The following is a 17,180-nucleotide window of genomic DNA, read 5'->3' as shown; positions in this document are numbered from 1 at the left end:
TAAGAATCACAACTGTTGACAATCAACTAGCTCAGTTTCCTATCAGTATTATACATACATACTCATGGATCGAACCAAAAAAATTGGAAAAACTTCAAATAAAACAAAATTAGAAGAGTTTTGTATCAGTACGCCATATATGTACTGTCAATTCATACACGAAAAACAACTGTAAAAAACCTAAAAAATGTTATAATGTTGAACCAATGATAAATCACAAATAACCGCTACAGTTTTAGTTACCTGTAACCCTGGGAAAACAACATTGTTAATCGCAGATTCCATATCAACCCAAAGAACAAGATCTTTCTTGAAGAAAATCATGCCACCTCTGGGACCTCGTAATGACTGCAAATTGAAACAGAAGACATAGTAAACAACATGACCCTTGAACCTAAACCAATAAAAACAAATGCTGCTTGTGTTGGTGTCAGTAGTTGCAGTCTTGCAGACTTCATGAATGGGACTAGGTGTACCTTGTGAGTGGTGGTTGTTACAACATCACAGTATTCAAATGGGTCGGCAAGTACAGATGCAGCAACCAGACCACTTATGTGAGCCATATCCATCATGAGAAAAGCCCCAACAGAATCTGCAATCTTCAAGAAACATAGCAGGAAAGGGAATTAGGTGTACGTAATGGGTTAACTAGTCTTATTCTCTGATCACTAAGAATCACAACTGTTGACAATCAACTAGCTCAGTTTCCTATCAGTATTATACATACATACTCATGGATCGAACCAAAAAGATTGGAAAAACCTCAAATAAAACAAAATTAGAAGAGTTTTGTATCAGTACGCCATATATGTACTGTCAATTCATACACGAAAAACAACTGTAACAAACCTAAAAAATGTTATAATGTTGAACCAATGATAAATCACAAATAACCGCTAAAGTTTTAGTTACCTGTAACCCTGGGAAAACAACATTGTTAATCGCAGATTCCATATCAACCCAAAGAACATGATCTTTCTTGAAGAAAACCATGCCACCTCTGGGACCTCGTAATGACTGCAAATTCAAACAGAAGACATAGTAAATAACATGACCCTTGAACCTAAACCAATAAAAACAAATGCTGCTTGTGTTGGTGTCAGTAGTTGCAGTCTTGCAGACTTCATGAATGGGACTAGGTGTACCTTGTGAGTGGTGGTTGTTACAACATCACAGTATTCAAATGGGTCGACAAGTACAGATGCAGCAACTAGACCACTTATGTGAGCCATATCCATCATGAGAAAAGCCCCAACATAATCTGCAATCTTCAAGAAACATAGCAGGAAAGGGAATTAGGTGTGCGTAATGGGTTAACTAGTCTGATTCTCTGATCACTAAGAATCACAACTGTTGACAATCAACTAGCTCAGTTTCCTATCAGTATTATACATACATACTCATGGATCGAACCAAAAAAATTGGAAAAACTTCAAATAAAACAAAATTAGAAGAGTTTTGTATCAGTACGCCATATATGTACTGTCAATTCATACACGAAAAACAACTGTAAAAAACCTAAAAAATGTTATAATGTTGAACCAATGATAAATCACAAATAATCGCTACAGTTTTAGTTACCTGTAACCCTGGGAAAACAACATTGTTAATCGCAGATTCCATATCAACCCAAAGAACAGGATCTTTCTTGAAGAAAATCATGCCACCTCTGGGACCTCGTAATAACTGCAAATTGAAACAGAAGACATAGTAAACAACATGACCCTTGAACCTAAACCAATAAAAACAAATGCTGCTTGTGTTGGTGTCAGTAGTTGCAGTCTTGCAGACTTCATGAATGGGACTAGGTGTACCTTGTGAGTGGTGGTTGTTACAACATCACAGTATTCAAATGGTTCGGAAAGTACAGATGCAGCAACGAGACCACTTATGTGAGCCATATCCATCATGAGAAAATCCCCAACAGAATCTGCAATCTTCAAGAAACATAGCAGGAAAGGGAATTAGGTGTGCGTAATGGGTTAACTAGTCTTATTCTCTGATCACTAAGAATCACAACTGTTGACAATCAACTAGCTCAGTTTCCTATCAGTATTATACATGCATACTCATGGATCGAACCAAAAAAATTGGAAAAACCTCAAATAAAACAAAATTAGAAGAGTTTTGTATCAGTACGCCATATATGTACTGTCAATTCATACACGAAAAATAACTGTAACAAACCCAAAAAATGTTATAATGTTGAACCAATGATAAATCACAAATAACCGCTACAGTTTTAGTTACCATTAACCCTGGGAAAACAACATTGTTAATCGCAGATTCCATATCAACCCAAAGAACAAGATCTTTCTTGAAGAAAATCATGCCACCTCTGGGACCTCGTAATGACTGCAAATTGAAACAGAAGACATAGTAAACAACATGACCCTTGAACCTAAACCAATAAAAACAAATGCTGCTTGTGTTGGTGTCAGTAGTTGCAGTCTTGCAGACTTCATGAATGGGACTAGGTGTACCTTGTGAGTGGTGGTTGTTACAACATCACAATATTCAAATGGGTCGGCAAGTACAGATGCAGCAACGAGACCACTTATGTGAGCCATATCCATCATGAGAAAATCCCCAACAGAATCTGCAATCTTCAAGAAACATAGCAGGAAAGGGAATTAGGTGTGCGTAATGGGTTAACTAGTCTTATTCTCTGATCACTAAGAATCACAACTGTTGACAATCAACTAGCTCAGTTTCCTATCAGTATTATACATACATACTCATGGATCGAACCAAGAAAATTGGAAAAACTTCAAATAAAACAAAATTAGAAGAGTTTTGTATCAGTACGCCATATATGTACTGTCAATTCATACACGAAAAACAACCGTAGAAAACCTAAAAAATGTTATAATGTTGAACCAATGATAAATCACAAATAACTGCTACAGTTTTAGTTACCTGTAACCCTGGGAAAACAACATTGTTAATCGCAGATTCCATATCAACCCAAAGAACAGGATCTTTCTTGAAGAAAATCATGCCACCTCTGGGACCTCGTAATGACTGCAAATTGAAACAGAAGACATAGTAAACAACATGACCCTTGAACCTAAACCAATAAAAACAAATGCTGCTTGTGTTGGTGTCAGTAGTTGCAGTCTTGCAGACTTCATGAATGGGACTAGGTGTACCTTGTGAGTGGTGGTTGTTACAACATAACAATATTCAAATGGTTCGGAAAGTACAGATGCAGCAACGAGACCACTTATGTGAGCCATATCCATCATGAGAAAATCCCCAACAGAATCTGCAATCTTCAAGAAACATAGCAGGAAAGGGAATTAGGTGTGCGTAATGGGTTAACTAGTCTTATTCTCTGATCACTAAGAATCACAACTGTTGACAATCAACTAGCTCAGTTTCCTATCAGTATTATACATGCATACTCATGGATCGAACCAAAAAAATTGGAAAAACCTCAAATAAAACAAAATTAGAAGAGTTTTGTATCAGTACGCCATATATGTACTGTCAATTCATACACGAAAAACAACTGTAACAAACCCAAAAAATGTTATAATGTTGAACCAATGATAAATCACAAATAACCGCTACAGTTTTAGTTACCATTAACCCTGGGAAAACAACATTGTTAATCGCAGATTCCATATCAACCCAAAGAACAAGATCTTTCTTGAAGAAAATCATGCCACCTCTGGGACCTCGTAATGACTGCAAATTGAAACAGAAGACATAGTAAACAACATGACCCTTGAACCTAAACCAATAAAAACAAATGCTGCTTGTGTTGGTGTCAGTAGTTGCAGTCTTGCAGACTTCATGAATGGGACTAGGTGTACCTTGTGAGTGGTGGTTGTTACAACATCACAATATTCAAATGGGTCGGCAAGTACAGATGCAGCAACGAGACCACTTATGTGAGCCATATCCATCATGAGAAAATCCCCAACAGAATTTGCAATCTTCAAGAAACATAGCAGGAAAGGGAATTAGGTGTGCGTAATGGGTTAACTAGTCTTATTCTCTGATCACTAAGAATCACAACTGTTGACAATCTACTAGCTCAGTTTCCTATCAGTATTATACATACATACTCATGGATCGAACCAAGAAAATTGGAAAAACTTCAAATAAAACAAAATTAGAAGAGTTTTGTATCAGTACGCCATATATGTACTGTCAATTCATACACGAAAAACAACTGTAGAAAACCTAAAAAATGTTATAATGTTGAACCAATGATAAATCACAAATAACTGCTACAGTTTTAGTTACCTGTAACCCTGGGAAAACAACATTGTTAATCGCAGATTCCATATCAACCCAAAGAACAGGATCTTTCTTGAAGAAAATCATGCCACCTCTGGGACCTCGTAATGACTGCAAATTGAAACAGAAGACATAGTAAACAACATGACCCTTGAACCTAAACCAATAAAAACAAATGCTGCTTGTGTTGGTGTCAGTAGTTGCAGTCTTGCAGACTTCATGAATGGGACTAGGTATACCTTGTGAATGGTGGTTGTTACAACATCACAGTATTCAAATGGGTCGGCAAGTACAGATGCAGCAACGAGACCACTTATGTGAGCCATATCCATCATGAGAAAATCCCCAACAGAATCTGCAATCTTCAAGAAACATAGCAGGAAAGGGAATTAGGTGTGCGTAATGGGTTAACTAGTCTGATTCTCTGATCACTAAGAATCACAACTGTTGACAATCAACTAGCTCAGTTTCCTATCAGTATTATACATACATACTCATGGATCGAACCAAAAAAATTGGAAAAACTTCAAATAAAACAAAATTAGAAGAGTTTTGTATCAGTACGCCATATATGTACTGTCAATTCATACACGAAAAACAACTGTAACAAACCTAAAAAATGTTATAATGTTGAACCAATGATAAATCACAAATAACTGCTACAGTTTTAGTTACCTGTAACCCTGGGAAAACAGCATTGTTAATCGCAGATTCCATATCAACCCAAAGAACATGATCTTTCTTGAAGAAAATCATGCCACCTCTGGGACCTCGTAATGACTGCAAATTGAAACAGAAGACATAGTAAACAACATGACCCTTGAACCTAAACCAATAAAAACAAATGCTGCTTGTGTTGGTGTCAGTAGTTGCAGTCTTGCAGACTTCATGAATGGACTAGGTGTACCTTGTGAGTGGTGGTTGTTACAACATCACAATATTCAAATGGGTCGGCAAGTACAGATGCAGCAACTAGACCACTTATGTGAGCCATATCCATCATGAGAAAAGCCCCAACAGAATCTGCAATCTTCAAGAAACATAGCAGGAAAGGGAATTAGTGTGCGTAATGGGTTAACTAGTCTGATTCTCTGATCACTAAGAATCACAACTGTTGACAATCTACTAGCTCAGTTTCCTATCAGTATTATACATACATACTCATGGATCGAACCAAAAAATTGGAAAAACTTCAAATAAAACAAAATTAGAAGAGTTTTGTATCAGTACGCCATATGTACTGTCAATTCATACACGAAAAACAACTGTAAAAACCTAAAAAATGTTATAATGTTGAACCAATGATAAATCAAAATAACCGCTACAGTTTTAGTTACCTGTAACCCTGGGAAAACAACATTGTTAATCGCAGATTCCATATCAACCCAAAGAACAGGATCTTTCTTGAAGAAAATCATGCCACCTCTGGGACCTCGTAATGACTGCAAATTGAAACAGAAGACATAGTAAACAACATGACCCTTGAACCTAAACCAATAAAAACAAATGCTGCTTGTGTTGGTGTCAGTAGTTGCAGTCTTGCAGACTTCATGAATGGGACTAGGTGTACCTTGTGAGTGGTGGTTGTTACAACATCACAATATTCAAATGGTTCGGCAAGTACAGATGCAGCAACGAGACCACTTATGTGAGCCATATCCATCATGAGAAAAGCCCCAACAGAATCTGCAATCTTCAAGAAACATAACAGGAAAGGGAATTAGGTGTGCGTAATGGGTTAACTAGTCTGATTCTCTGATCACTAAGAATCACAACTGTTGACAATCAACTAGTTCAGTTTCCTATCAGTATTATACATACATACTCATGGATCGAACCAAGAAAATTGGAAAAACTTCAAATAAAACAAAATTAGAAGAGTTTTGTATCAGTACGCCATATATGTACTGTCAATTCATACACGAAAAACAACTGTAGAAAACCTAAAAAATGTTATAATGTTGAACCAATGATAAATCACAAATAACTGCTACAGTTTTAGTTACCTGTAACCCTGGGAAAACAACATTGTTAATCGCAGATTCCATATCAACCCAAAGAACATGATCTTTCTTGAAGAAAATCATGCCACCTCTGGGACCTCGTAATGACTGCAAATTGAAACAGAAGACATAGTAAACAACATGACCCTTGAACCTAAACCAATAAAAACAAATGCTGCTTGTGTTGGTGTCAGTAGTTGCAGTCTTGCAGACTTCATGAATGGGACTAGGTGTACCTTGTGAATGGTGGTTGTTACAACATCACAGTATTCAAATGGGTCGGCAAGTACAGATGCAGCAAAGAGACCACTTATGTGAGCCATATCCATCATGAGAAAATCCCCAACAGAATCTGCAATCTTCAAGAAACATAGCAGGAAAGGGAATTAGGTGTGCGTAATGAGTTAACTAGTCTGATTCTCGGATCACTAAGAATGAAAACTGTTGACAATCAACTATCTCAGTTTCCTATCAGTATTATACATACATACTCATGGATCGAACCAAAAAAATTGGAAAAACTTCAAATAAAACAAAATTAGAAGAGTTTTGTATCAGTACGCCATATATGTACTGTCAATTCATACACGAAAAACAACTGTAACAAACCTAAAAAATGTTATAATGTTGAACCAATGATAAATCACAAATAACTGCTACAGTTTTAGTTACCTGTAACCCTGGGAAAACAGCATTGTTAATCGCAGATTCCATATCAACCCAAAGAACATGATCTTTCTTGAAGAAAATCATGCCACCTCTGGGACCTCGTAATGACTGCAAATTGAAACAGAAGACATAGTAAACAACATGACCCTTGAACCTAAACCAATAAAAACAAATGCTGCTTGTGTTGGTGTCAGTAGTTGCAGTCTTGCAGACTTCATGAATGGGACTAGGTATACCTTGTGAATGGTGGTTGTTACAACATCACAGTATTCAAATGGGTCGGCAAGTACAGATGCAGCAAAGAGACCACTTATGTGAGCCATATCCATCATGAGAAAATCCCCAACAGAATCTGCAATCTTCAAGAAACATAGCAGGAAAGGGAATTAGGTGTGCGTAATGGGTTAACTAGTCTGATTCTCTGATCACTAAGAATGAAAACTGTTGACAATCAACTATCTCAGTTTCCTATCAGTATTATACATACATACTCATGGATCGAACCAAAAAAATTGGAAAAACTTCAAATAAAACAAAATTAGAAGAGTTTTGTATCAGTACGCCATATATGTACTGTCAATTCATACACGAAAAACAACTGTAACAAACCTAAAAAATGTTATAATGTTGAACCAATGATAAATCACAAATAACTGCTACAGTTTTAGTTACCTGTAACCCTGGGAAAACAGCATTGTTAATCGCAGATTCCATATCAACCCAAAGAACATGATCTTTCTTGAAGAAAATCATGCCACCTCTGGGACCTCGTAATGACTGCAAATTGAAACAGAAGACATAGTAAACAACATGACCCTTGAACCTAAACCAATAAAAACAAATGCTGCTTGTGTTGGTGTCAGTAGTTGCAGTCTTGCAGACTTCATGAATGAGACTAGGTGTACCTTGTGAGTGGTGGTTGTTACAACATCACAATATTCAAATGGGTCGGCAAGTACAGATGTAGCAACTAGACCACTTATGTGAGCCATATCCATCATGAGAAAAGCCCCAACAGAATCTGCAATCTTCAAGAAACATAGCAGGAAAGGGAATTAGGTGTGCGTAATGGGTTAACTAGTCTGATTCTCTGATCACTAAGAATCACAACTGTTGACAATCTACTAGCTAAGTTTCCTATCAGTATTATACATACATACTCATGGATCGAACCAAAAAAATTGGAAAAACTTCAAATAAAACAAAATTAGAAGAGTTTTGTATCAGTACGCCATATATGTACTGTCAATTCATACACGAAAAACAACTGTAAAAAACCTAAAAAATGTTATAATGTTGAACCAATGATAAATCACAAATAACCGCTACAGTTTTAGTTACCTGTAACCCTGGGAAAACAACATTGTTAATCGCAGATTCCATATCAACCCAAAGAACAAGATCTTTCTTGAAGAAAATCATGCCACCTCTGGGACCTCGTAATGACTGCAAATTGAAACAGAATACATAGTAAACAACATGACCCTTGAACCTAAACCAATAAAAACAAATGCTGCTTGTGTTGGTGTCAGTAGTTGCAGTCTTGCAGACTTCATGAATGGGACTAGGTGTACCTTGTGAGTGGTGGTTGTTACAACATCACAGTATTCAAATGGGTCGGCAAGTACAGATGCAGCAACGAGACCACTTATGTGAGCCATATCCATCATGAGAAAAGCCCCAACAGAATCTGCAATCTTCAAGAAACATAGCAGGAAAGGGAATTAGGTGTGCGTAATGGGTTAACTAGTCTGATTCTCTGATCACTAAGAATCACAACTATTGACAATCAACTAGTTCAGTTTCCTATCAGTATTATACATACATACTCATGGATCGAACCAAGAAAATTGGAAAAACTTCAAATAAAACAAAATTAGAAGAGTTTTGTATCAGTACGCCATATATGTACTGTCAATTCATACACGAAAAAAAACTGTAGAAAACCTAAAAAATGTTATAATGTTGAACCAATGATAAATCACAAATAACTGCTACAGTTTTAGTTACCTGTAACCCTGGGAAAACAACATTGTTTATCGCAGATTCCATATCAACCCAAAGAACAAGATCTTTCTTGAAGAAAATCATGCCACCTCTGGGACCTCGTAATGACTGCAAATTGAAACCGAAGACATAGTAAACAACATGACCCTTGAACCTAAACCAATAAAAACAAATGCTGCTTGTGTTGGTGTCAGTAGTTGCAGTCTTGCAGACTTCATGAATGGGACTAGGTATACCTTGTGAATGGTGGTTGTTACAACATCACAGTATTCAAATGGGTCGGCAAGTACAGATGCAGCAACGAGACCACTTATGTGAGCCATATCCATCATGAGAAAATCCCCAACAGAATCTGCAATCTTCAAGAAACATAGCAGGAAAGGGAATTAGGTGTGCGTAATGGGTTAACTAGTCTGATTCTCTGATCACTAAGAATCACAACTGTTGACAATCAACTAGCTCAGTTTCCTATCAGTATTATACATACATACTCATGGATCGAACCAAAAAAATTGGAAAAACTTCAAATAAAACAAAATTAGAAGAGTTTTGTATCAGTACGCCATATATGTACTGTCAATTCATACACGAAAAACAACTGTAAAAAACCTAAAAAATGTTATAATGTTGAACCAATGATAAATCACAAATAACTGCTAAAGTTTTAGTTACCTGTAACCCTGGGAAAACAGCATTGTTAATCGCAGATTCCATATCAACCCAAAGAACATGATCTTTCTTGAAGAAAATCATGCCACCACTGGGACCTCGTAATGACTGCAAATTGAAACATAAGACATAGTAAACAACATGACCCTTGAACCTAAACCAATAAAAACAAATGCTGCTTGTGTTGGTGTCAGTAGTTGCAGTCTTGCAGACTTCATGAATGGGACTAGATGTACCTTGTGAGTGGTGGTTGTTACAACATCACAATATTCAAATGGGTCGGCAAGTACAGATGCAGCAACTAGACCACTTATGTGAGCCATATCCATCATGAGAAAAGCCCCAACAGAATCTGCAATCTTCAAGAAACATAGCAGGAAAGGGAATTAGGTGTGCGTAATGGGTTAACTAGTCTGATTCTCTGATCACTAAGAATCACAACTGTTGACAATCAACTAACTCAGTTTCCTATCAGTATTATACATACATACTCATGGATCGAACCAAAAAAATTGGAAAAACTTCAAATAAAACAAAATTAGAAGAGTTTTGTATCAGTACGCCATATATGTATTGTCAATTCATACACGAAAAACAACTGTAACAAACCCAAAAAATGTTATAATGTTGAACCAATGATAAATCACAAATAACCGCTACAGTTTTAGTTACCTATAACCCTGGGAAAACAACATTGTTAATCGCAGATTCCATATCAACCCAAAGAACAGGATCTTTCTTGAAGAAAATCATGCCACCTCTGGGACCTCATAATGACTGCAAATTGAAACAGAAGACATAGTAAACAACATGACCCTTGAACCTAAACCAATAAAAACAAATGCTGCTTGTGTTGGTGTCAGTAGTTGCAGTCTTGCAGACTTCATGAATGGGACTAGGTGTACCTTGTGAGTGGTGGTTGTTACAACATCACAGTATTCAAATGGGTCGGCAAGTACAGATGCAGCAACGAGACCACTTATGTGAGCCATATCCATCATGAGAAAAGCCCCAACAGAATCTGCAATCTTCAAGAAACATAGCAGGAAAGGGAATTAGGTGTGCGTAATGGGTTAACTAGTCTTATTCTCTGATCACTAAGAATCACAACTGTTGACAATCAACTAGCTCAGTTTCCTATCAGTATTATACATGCATACTCATGGATCGAACAAAAAAAATTGGAAAAACCTCAAATAAAACAAAATTAGAAGAGTTTTGTATCAGTACGCCATATATGTATTGTCAATTCATACACGAAAAACAACTGTAACAAACCCAAAAAATGTTATAATGTTGAACCAATGATAAATCACAAATAACCGCTACAGTTTTAGTTACCATTAACCCTGGGAAAACAACATTGTTAATCGCAGATTCCATATCAACCCAAAGAACAAGATCTTTCTTGAAGAAAATCATGCCACCTTTGGGACCTCGTAATGACTGCAAATTGAACAGAAGACATAGTAAACAACATGAACCTTGAACCTAAACCAATAAAAACAAATGCTGCTTGTGTTGGTGTCAGTAGTTGCAGTCTTGCAGACTTCATGAATGGGACTAGGTGTACCTTGTGAGTGGTGGTTGTTACAACATCACAATATTCAAATGGTTCGGCAAGTACAGATGCAGCAACGAGACCACTTATGTGAGCCATATCCATCATGAGAAAAGCCCCAACAGAATCTGCAATCTTCAAGAAACATAGCAGGAAAGGGAATTAGGTGTGCGTAATGGGTTAACTAGTCTGATTCTCTGATCACTAAGAATCACAACTGTTGACAATCAACTAGTTCAGTTTCCTATCAGTATTATACATACATACTCATGGATCGAACCAAGAAAATTGGAAAAATTTCAAATAAAACAAAATTAGAAGAGTTTTGTATCAGCACGCCATATATGTACTGTCAATTCATACACGAAAAACAACTGTAACAAACCTAAAAAATGTTATAATGTTGAACCAATGATAAATCACAAATAACTGCTACAGTTTTAGTTACCTGTAACCCTGGGAAAACAGCATTGTTAATCGCAGATTCCATATCAACCCAAAGAACAAGATCTTTCTTGAAGAAAATCATGGCACCTCTGGGACCTCGTAATGACTGCAAATTGAAACAGAAGACATAGTAAACAACATGACCCTTGAACCTAAACCAATAAAAACAAATGCTGCTTGTGTTGGTGTCAGTAGTTGCAGTCTTGCAGACTTCATGAATGGGACTAGGTATACCTTGTGAATGGTGGTTGTTACAACATCACAGTATTCAAATGGGTCGGCAAGTACAGATGCAGCAACGAGACCACTTATGTGAGCCATATCCATCATGAGAAAATCCCCAACAGAATCTGCAATCTTCAAGAAACATAGCAGGAAAGGGAATTAGGTGTGCGTAATGGGTTTACTAGTCTGATTCTCTGATCACTAAGAATCACAACTGTTGACAATCAACTAGCTCAGTTTCCTATCAGTATTATACATACATACTCATGGATCGAAAAAAAAATTGGAAAAACTTCAAATAAAACAAAATTAGAAGAGTTTTGTATCAGTACGCCATATATGTACTGTCAATTCATACACGAAAAACAACTGTAACAAACCTAAAAAATGTTATAATGTTGAACCAATGATAAATCACAAATAACTGCTACAGTTTTAGTTACCTGTAACCCTGGGAAAACAGCATTGTTAATCGCAGATTCCATATCAACCCAAAGAACATGATCTTTCTTGAAGAAAATCATGCCACCTCTGGGACCTCGTAATGACTGCAAATTGAAACAGAAGACATAGTAAACAACATGACCCTTGAACCTAAACCAATAAAAATAAATGCTGCTTGTGTTGGTGTCAGTAGTTGCAGTCTTGCAGACTTCATGAATGGGACTAGGTGTACCTTGTGAGTGGTGGTTGTTACAACATCACAGTATTCAAATGGGTCGGCAAGTACAGATGCAGCAACGAGACCACTTATGTGAGCCATATCCATCATGAGAAAATCCCCAACAGAATCTGCAATCTTCAAGAAACATAGCAGGAAAGGGAATTAGGTGTGCGTAATGGGTTAAATAGTCTGATTCTCTGATCACTAAGAATCACAACTGTTGACAATCAACTAGATCAGTTTCCTATCAGTATGATACATACATACTCATGGATCGATCGAACCAAAAAAATTGGAAAAAACTTCAAATAAAAACAAAATTAGAAGAGTTTTGTATCAGTACGCCATATGTACTGTCAATCATACACGAAAAACAACTGTAAAAAAAAAAACCAAAAAGCGTCAATCAAATCGATTGATTATCATAAACAAAAAAACAAATCAAAAAGAAGAAAACCGAACAAAAAATCAAACAAGATGATTAGAAAGCATACCTGGAAACAGAAAACAAATATTCTCCTCGTAAATCATAATGACGCACCATCTTTTTCTTCTCTTCTTAAAGTAGAATAGGTTTCTGTCAGTACGGGATATACGTACTGCTGGTTCATACACAACAACAAACTGAAATAAATCTAAACCAAGAAAAATGGAATTGGTATAATCAGATCTAATAACGAAATGAACAAACAATCTGATTATTCATCTAGATCTAGTAAAATAATCAACAAATTAGACACGGAGATAAAGACGAAATCAAATACAACCACGATTAGATCGTGAAAACCCTAATATAAACATTGCAACAAAGAAATTTTCATCTGATTTTGTAGAAGCGAGAGATATTGAAGAAGACCATAAATCGAGAGAGTCTTATTTCAGTATCGAAGATATGTACTTATGAATCAAACAACAACAAGTGATAAAACTAAGAACAAAACAGAATCAAAAGCAATTTGTATAAGTATTCAACATATGTACTGTTGGATAATACCCCTGAAACAACAAACAAGCACGATTTTGATAAAATCAAGAAGCGAAAACAACAAGATTATCAAATCGAAATTTCAAATATGTTAAAAAACATAATCTAGCCAAACAATTAAATAATTACGATCAAGATTCATAAAAAACAAACCAAAACAAAAATAAATGCAAAAAACAAACAAAAACCGAAAGAAGAAGGTGAAAACGTAATCAAAACGATCTGATCTTCACAGATTCAGTTGAAAAAAAACAGCAACAGCAGAAAGAGATATTACATAACATACCTGTAAATCTTCAAAAAGATCTTCATAAAAACTCTAGCTCGTAATCCAAAAGCAGGAGCAAAATTTTAGAAGATGAAGAAAGAGAGGAGGAGAGCGGAAAAAAATTTGCCTCTGCAACAAGATGAAAAAAATGGTGATTTTTTTTAAGAAACATATATGTATTATCAGGGAATGGGTAGTTTGGGTATTTTTAAAAGTGGATTATGACATCCCGCACGTGTACCGGATCAGGGGATAAAAATTTTGGTCCAATTTCCTCTTTTTCTTTTTATTATGGACTTCTGGTTACTGGGCTTTAGTGGGTGGACCTGCTACTAACTAAGACTACCATAATAGTACCTATTGGTAATTCCTACTTCTATGAATTACTTCTTAATGATCCTATTTTGTCATGTAGCTATAGGCCCCAATGGTCATACAATTTAATTCACGAAATAAAATTCGCAATTGTAAAAGATTTCAATTGATGTAATTACAGGTAAAAACAGTCTGAAAAAGATTTTACGTTCTGGTCACACAACTTAACTTTCAAAATATATTTTGCAAGGTTTTACCTATTTCCAATCCCCACTTTTCCTAAAGTGAAAAATACTAGAACCACCCTACTATATGGGTTCAATATTTAGAAGCCCCACAAAATGGATCCTCCACTATCAACTCCATACTTTAGGAAAATGATATTGCTAGGCCCGAAATATCAAATTCTCTTCAGATCTGGCCCATAATTTTATTTAATGTATTTTTTTATTGACAAAACTACCCTTTGCAATAAATACAAGAGGAATGTCGGTAGATATTTTCATTTTCCAAATTTCTTTCTCTCTCATTTTATCTCTCTCGTTTGCAGAGAAAAAAATATTCTAGGGTTCTTATGAGATTCATTTTCATCTTCTTCTTTTAGATCTTCTACTGCAACAAAGATGAAGTAGTTTTAGGTTTTTTCACCGTTTTTTCATCTTCTCCATCGATTCCTCTGTAGTCTCAGTTGTTACGAAGGTCAACCACATCTGATATAGAGAGATCATATGGAAGATGAAGAAGATCAACTGCACCTGAAGATTCATCTACAGAATCAAATCGACATGCAGATAAGTTTATTTGTTGTTACGAATTTTATACTTCGATTTTCGAAGCGATTCAAGCAAATATCTACCTGTATATGTTCTTGAAAGTTTGATTTCCAGAGTAATCCTGTTATAATCTCACCTTAATCATACTTTTGAGAGAAAATCACTAACAAATTTCAAGAAAAATTATAAGAATTTTTTTAGGGTTCTTGAAAAAAGTTCGATCTATATCTTAATCTCTTATCTCGATCGAAATTTGGTTTTCAGATTCAAAATCAGTGAATTATTATCTCTGTTACCCATCTATTTGATACGAATTTTATTTACTTTGATTTTCAAACTGAGCTCATGCCTAGCGTTAACTGTTATTGATTGATTGTTTTAAGTTCGATCCAGATTTGTTTTATATGATATCTCTAAGTTGAATATTATATAATGCTATCTCACAATCTCGCAGATATTATATGTTATCTCTAAGTTGAAACTGATACATAATGCTCATTTCAAAATGAAACTTATCAAGTCTTTGATTAATAGGGTGAAGGAGGAGCAGATGTTGCTGAAGCTAGGTTTTGTAGTTGCAAGTGAAAACAACTCTGATTTGGAGAAACAATTAAAATTCAATGATTTTAACTCTATTGCGGAGATAAATGTATGTGTACAACTTCCTAAATTCCTTTGTGTTATGTCAATTGGATAATATTATAATTATCATCTTTGTGTTTAGGCTAGTTCAAGTGCCTAATGTTGTTATTATGTGATACAGTGAACTTTTCTTCTTGGAGCTGTAGCAAAATCAGGAGCTTATGTGGTGACTTACCCTCTTCTAGGCTTTGATGGTAATTATTCATACTAACATGTGAACACATTGTGTGGAATGATAAATTCTTGTCTCCGTGGAAAAACATGGCAGTTTTTAGTTTGACTTAGTAGTAAATACCCATTGTCTAATGTACATCATTGATTAATGAGTTACCCGTCGTGTTGGTTAAAGTCTTGTTTCACCTAATAAATTAAGTTGCGCAGAATTTAAAAGAAGTTGCACTAGCATCTGCTAGTTATATACGTTATAGTATGCCGCATTTCAGTTGATCAAGTGCTATTTGATCTTATTTATTGAGTAGTCTTCACTGTTTAAGAATCGCAAGTAGCTCTATTTGATCCCTATTTCTAACGCTGATGAAGATAACATATATGCTCTGAGTACACAAGGCATATACAAGTGTAACTGCTGATTACACAAGCCATATGGATGTGTAACTGCAGGTTACACAAGCCATATAGATGTGTAACTGCAGGTTACACAATCCATATGCATGTGTAACTGCTGTTTACACAAGCTATATAAGTCAGGCTTCTGCTCTTTGCTCTGCGTATATAGTGTCTGAAGCTCGGTAATAACAAGTAAATTTGTTCAGTACCATGGTTGTTCTTGAAACACAAGTGGTATTCTAGTTGGTGTGTTTTCATAGTGTTGTAATAGATGTAGTAGCATAAAATTTCATGTTTGAGCTTATGTTGGTTGGATAAGTAGTAGCTTTTAGAGTCTCTAGATTACATGGGTTATTTTCATAGTGTTGTAATGCTTAGTTTTTTTTCTTCTTTGTCACTGGTCTTGCTGAGCTTGTATTTCAGTAGTTATATGGATGTGTAACTAATAGTTACACAAGCTATATGGATGTGTAACTGCTAGTTACATATGCTGTAAAACCACATATATTACTCAAGAAAACTTGCAAGATGGAGTTTATGATTCTTCCACTTGCTAGATGGTTTTATCCTTTGTTCAGTCCCATAGCTTCGTGCAAGTAAATTCTTTTGGAAGTTTGTTATGTCGTATTCTGCGAAACTTGTATGACATGAAATGAGAAAATATAACTATTACATATTATGCATTAGACGAGCAAAAATGATATCATGTGGTTGCATAGGATATTTCAGTTTAATGATTTTATTATGTTTAATGTTTCAGCAGTTTCTAATGCAGAAAAGCGACTCTGAAGCATAGTCAAGTCCAGATCATTAGACTCCAATGCTTAATGAGAAGGAGAAAGCTAAAGCTGAGATACATCATATGTTGTAAGTGTCATTTATCTTATTTATTGAGCAACTCTATGTGATATCCTTGTTTCTAGCGCTGATGAAGATAATTTATATGCTCTGAGTACACAAGCATATGGATGTGTAACTGGAGATTACACAAGCCATATGCAAGTGTAACTGCCGTTTTGCATAAGCCATTACATGTGTACCTGATAAGCACCATGAAACCCAACTGTTTCAGTTAGCGTGTTCATCTTGAGTAACATTATTGTGTTAGTGAAATTCTTTGTATGAAGGATCTCC

At 35.7% G+C, this 17,180-nt stretch overlaps 1 long non-coding RNA gene across 1 annotated transcript; it reads right to left on the bottom strand.

The window, feature by feature from the left end:
* Window positions 1–8,992: 8,992 nt before the first annotated feature.
* Window positions 8,993–13,047, bottom strand: LOC113309678. Its single transcript, XR_003340705.1, has 3 exons — window positions 12,991–13,047; window positions 11,173–11,295; window positions 8,993–9,038 (listed from the first exon to the last, which is right to left on the bottom strand). It is a non-coding gene; the product is annotated as an uncharacterized LOC113309678 (long non-coding RNA).
* Between the last annotated feature and the right edge of the window lie 4,133 nt (window positions 13,048–17,180).

This window comes from Papaver somniferum, chromosome 9 (assembly GCF_003573695.1).
Source record: "Papaver somniferum cultivar HN1 chromosome 9, ASM357369v1, whole genome shotgun sequence".
Classification (NCBI taxonomy): Eukaryota; Viridiplantae; Streptophyta; class Magnoliopsida; order Ranunculales; family Papaveraceae; genus Papaver; species Papaver somniferum.
The sequence above is the reverse complement of the archived record's forward strand: the minus strand, read 5'-3'. Positions and strand labels throughout refer to the sequence as shown.